The sequence below is a fragment of the Nansenia antarctica genome (assembly GCF_963989245.1).
Source record: "Nansenia antarctica genome assembly, chromosome: 1".
NCBI lineage: Eukaryota > Metazoa > Chordata > Actinopteri > Argentiniformes > Microstomatidae > Nansenia > Nansenia antarctica.
Genome location: NC_137674.1, coordinates 84841586 through 84847040, shown reverse-complemented (window position 1 = coordinate 84847040; position 5455 = coordinate 84841586). Strand labels below are relative to the sequence as shown.

Here is a 5455-nt window from a genome sequence, read left to right as displayed (position 1 = left end):
CGGCAAAGTGCACAGGTGGCAGTCATGATGTTAGCCGGTTATTATCGATACCCAATCAGGACGGCCGTTTGAGGAGTCAACATAGTCAAATAGGATTGGTCAACTACCTACCTTCAACCTACCTACCTACCTACTACTACTACAACCTACCTACTACTTCAAACTACCTACCTTCAACCAACCGCATCACAGTGTGGTATGGCAACTGCACTGTCTGACTGGAAGGCCCTGCAATGGGTGGTGAAAACCATCGGTACCAAACTCCCTACCATTGAGTCCCTCCAGGCAGATATTATAATATGTTTTTATATTAGCCTCAAATGTAGCTGTATACACCCTACTGTACATAGCTATCTTAACTGTACATAGCTTACTGTTATCCATCTCTTGTATATACCCATTACCTACTTACCATACTGTAATTATCACTTCTTAACTGTACATATCCTATGTACTATCTTACTGTATTTTTCACTTCATAACTGTAGGCCTACATATCCTATTTTGTCTACAATATCATGTTTTGCACTGTCATTATTTGCTCTTCTGGTTGGATGCTAAACTGCATTTCGTTGTCTGGTACTTGTAGCCTACTCTGCAATGACAATACATTTGAATCGAATCAAATCTAACATAACAATCTAATATAATCTAACCTAATCTCATCCAATCTAATATAATTTAACAATCTAATATAATCTAATCTAATCTAAAGAAAGACATTACCGAAGGTAAGCCTAGATATATTTAGACGCATATTTGACTTCACCACTTTTTCAATGAAGAATAAACCTGCGCTATACATGTATAAATCACTACAAACCAGTGGCGGCTGGTGCTAAACATTTTGGGTGGGGCACCGCAGTGTTTCCTCCAGGATTTTTCACATTAGTGGCGGGGGGTCCTCTTTCGCGCGATTTTTTTTCCGCGTGCACGATTTTTTTCCGCGTGCACGCGCATAAACCGCGCACTGGCGCTCAAAACAAAGACGTAATTTCACTTTACCTGAGAGACAGCGTCCACACTCTTACAGAATCACACAGGTGAGTTGAGAGGCTTACATGGACAAGTCAAGATACAGTATTGTTCTAGTGTTCACGCTCTCTCCCAGAGTTTATAGACAGTTCAGTATGTAAAATGTCTTGATTTGGTTGAAGGACTATTTTCTATGTGATATAGAATAATGTTATCATTATTGGTTGCTGTATAATCTCATAAGACAGTCTTGACAGCTCCATACCTGAAACTACGATCTGGTTGATTCCAGGAAATGCTTTATGGTGTCAACTCTGGTCTCTCTAGATATGGCTTCCTCCAGCAGTCTCCTGTCCGAGGAGCAGTTCCTGTGTTCTGTCTGTCTGGATGTGTTCACTAACCCTGTCTTTATTCCATGTGGACACAACTTCTGCATGGTCTGTATCAGAACGTACTGGGACAGCAATCACATGTGTCAGTGTCCAATGTGTAAAAAAGCATTTGGTAAGAGGCCAGATCTCTTTGTCAATACTTTCATCTCTGAGATGGCCGCTCAGTTTAGGAAGTCAGTTGAAGTGAAGGCAACCAGCAGCCCAGCCCCAGACACACCTGTCAAACCTAGAGAAGTGTCCTGTGACATCTGCACTGGGACGAAGCTCAAGGCTCTGAAGTCCTGCCTGGTGTGTCTGACCTCTTACTGTGAGACTCACCTGGAGCCTCATCAGAGAGTCGCAGCCTTAAAGAGACACAAGCTGATCGACCCTGTGGAGAACCTGGAAGACAGGATGTGTAAGAAGCATGAGAGACCCCTGGAGCTGTTCTGTCGGACTGACCAAACGTGTGTGTGTCAGTTCTGCACTGAGACCGACCACAAGACCCATGACACCATCCCTCTGGAGGAAGAGTGTGGAGGAAGGCTCATCTGAGGAAGACAGCGGCAGATGTTCAACAGATGATCCAGGAGCGACTGAAGAAGGTTTCAGAGATCAAACACTCAGAAGATCTTAGTAGGAAAGTTGCAGAGAAAGAGAAAGCAGACAGCGTACAGGTCTTCACTGCTCTGGTGGACTCCATGAAGAGAAGCCAGGCTGAGCTCCTTGACGTGATTGAGGAGAAGCAGAAAGCAGCAGAGAGGCGGGCTGAAAGGCTGATTAAAGAGCTGGAGCAGGAAATCACTGAGCTAAAGAGGAGAAGCACTGAGCTGGAGCAGCTCTCACACACTGAGGACCACCTCCACCTCCTCCAGAGCATCCCATTCCTGTCCACCCCTCCACACACCAAGGACTGGTCTGAGATCAGTGTTCACAGTGATCTGAATGTTGAGTCTGTGAGGAGAGTTCTGTCTGAGCTGGAGGAGATACTGAATACAGAGATGGAGAAACTGCCTGAAGTCAAGCTGAAGAGAAGTCAGCAGTATGCAGTGGACGTGACTCTGGACCCTGATATAGCAAATCCCAATCTCATTCTGTCTGCGGATGGGAAACAAGTTAGACGTGGAGACATGAGAAAGAATCTCCCCGATAACACAGAGAGGTTCTCTAGTGGCGCCTGTGTTTTAGGAAAGGAGAGTTTCTTTCTCCAGGGCACCTTAAAGAATTAGGCACCTTTAAATCATTTCGAAAGCACCTAAAACAGTGGATGATCAACACACACACCTGCCAACATTGAAATGTCCTGTCCTATACCTGTATGTCATGTGTACCGCCTGTCTGTGTACCGCCTAACATGTCTTACCTGTACAGTCTGTGTGCTTGTTTTTAGTCTGCTTACCGTGCGTATATGTTGCTTGCTTTTAGTCTGCTTACCGAATATGTACCCTCCCTTTAACCGCCTATGATTAATGTATGCTCTTTTAACCCTCTGCTTATATGTACCCTCCTTTTAAGCGCCTATGATTAATGTATGCTCTTTTAACCCCCTATGTTATGCCCTTAAGCTAAATGCTTGTCCTGTCTACTTTTTTGTGCCTAGGTCTACCTATATTTTATCTTTTAAATGTACTTTTTTCCTCCAGGGAGCCGTATACAACATCATGGCATAGGGACTGCGGATGAAAACTAGCTTTCGGGCTAACTCTGGCGTATTTACAATTTATTTTTGTTTTATTAATATGCACTGTCCCTTGAATAAATAAATGAATCTGAATCTGAATCTCCTCAGGGAGGTTTTACTATGAAGTGGAGGTGAAGGAGAAGACTAAGTGGGATATAGGAGTGGCCAGAGAGTCCATCGACAGGAAGGGGGGTATCACAATGAGCCCTGAGGATGGATACTGGACTGTAAGGTTGAGGAATGGAAATGAGTACAAGGCTAATGCTGTCCCTGCTGTCCTCCTGTCCCTGAGAGAGGAGCCCCAGAAGGTGGGGGTGTTTGTGGATTATGAGGAGGGCCAGGTCTCCTTTTCTGATGTGGAGGCCAGGTCTCTGATCTACTCTTTCACTGGCTGCACCTTCACTGAGAAACTCTATCCATTATTTAGCCCTGGCCTGAATGATGGCGGTAAAAACTCTGCCCCTCTGATCATATCACCTGTCAATCACACAGATTGATTCGCAACCTTTAATTCTAACCAAGCAGTAAAATAAGCATTTAGAATTATCTTTATCTGTTGTCACTCATTAGGGAAGGTTATGGCGCAGGAGGTAGAGTCGCCGCCTAATGATCACAAGGTTGGCAGATCGGTGGTTCGAGCCCCGGCTGGCCACATGTCGAAGTGTCCTTGGGCAAGACACTGAACCCCAAAATTGCTCCCAGTGAGCGGGCAAGCGCCTTGCATGGCAGCTTGCCGCCATTGGTGTGTGAATGTGTGTGTGAATGGGTGAATGAGAGGCTGTTGTAAAGCGCTTTGGAGCAGCAAAAAAGGCGCTATATAAGTGCAGTCCATTTACCATGGTATATTTCCCCACACAGAGACATTTTTATCGGGTTATCTTTTGTTAAAATCATATAATTTGTGCTATCAGTGTATCTGCTAGAGATGGTGAATATACAGCAGCAATGTAAGATACAGCCCAGCCTCTCCAGCCTCATAAGAAGATATGACTCTATATAACTGAGATTGTTTGACTTCTCAGGGTGTTCAAATTATTATAAACCAGATGCTCTCAGCATACTGTATTTTCATTATTATGTAGTTATTATTGTAATGTATTTTGGAGATTTTGAGTGTAATGAATACTGGGTGTGTACAGAGTGAAATTGAGGATGTTCAGACAATTAAATTCACTTGGATTGATCAAATCCATTGATCACATTAATAATCAGTCTAGTCCAGGTCCCAGAGCTTTATAATGGTGATGGTGAGGTAGCAGACTCGGCTGTCTGTCTTATTAAAACAAAAACACAAGTTGTACTCCCTCAGTCTATGCATGTGTGTGACATAATTACATTTAACAGAATGTACGTTTGATAATAATGTTATTGATTTAATGGCTTGGAAAGGGAATCAGATAATTGCTTGAACATTTTTTAATAAGGGTGACTGTGATTGTAATCTGAGAGAGATAGAGAAGATCTATTTGATATTATAAGTTTGTCTAATGGTCTGTTTCTTTGGTGGTTTTATCATCACTGCATATCAAACATCAACACCTGATGAATAAAGTCCCTGTTACCAGACACCTATGACTCATCATCATCATCATCATCATCATCATCATCACATATCATCATTATCATCATTATCATCATCATTATCATCATCATTATCAACATCAACCTTGTTTACACCCATCATTGCGAAGGAGACCCTCCCTTCAGCTGGTGTGTGACCTCTGACCCCTGTGTGACCCCTGACACAGCTTCTGGTCAGAGACCATATGGCGCCCTCACAGAGAGGTCAACCTCATTAACGTCATTACGACGACATGCAGAGGATGGTGAAGGACGTTGTAGTGTTCATTGGGTTTCTGTAACAGAGAAGGAAAGGGCAATGTGTTCGACAGCAGCAATAACGAGTGAGGGACTATGCAATCACAAGGTCACAATTAAATGGTGGTAATGTGTGTGAGTGAAAGCTGAAAGGGCTGCCCATCTCATAGCTGTCAGGCCCCTGAAGTGGGGTGTAGGCCAGCACAGCACAGCCTCTATTTCTATTTATACAACGGATAGATCCGGTCCATTGTCTCTATTGGTCAGTTTGCGTTCCAGCCGTGCCGATATCCATGATGACATACTAAATGACTAGCTAAATGGAATGTTGACACATCTTTTCATATTACTCCGCGTTTGTTCATATTACCGCTATCGAAGTTACATTCTTACCGTTGCCTAGCAACCGATAAACAACTGTTCAGTGGATGAATACACTTACAATAAAACATAGTTCCATTAAAATACATTAATTGAAAGTTTGTCTTGTCTTTCTTCTGTGAAATATTGATAGAAATGTGGTAACCGTTGTCGTGCCTAACCACCCCGCTAGCTGTGCCGATATCCACGATATACCACGGCTTCTCGTTCCATAACGCTTAATTAACAT

General features: G+C 43.3%; 1 pseudogene across 1 annotated transcript; it reads left to right on the top strand.

Moving 5' to 3' along the window:
- The first annotated feature begins 1304 nt into the window (after nt 1-1304).
- LOC308153491 (E3 ubiquitin-protein ligase TRIM21-like) lies at nt 1305-3524 on the top strand (annotated as a pseudogene). Its single transcript has 2 exons — nt 1305-2543; nt 3136-3524. The product of its transcript is annotated as an E3 ubiquitin-protein ligase TRIM21-like (transcript).
- Nucleotides 3525-5455: the final 1931 nt, after the last annotated feature.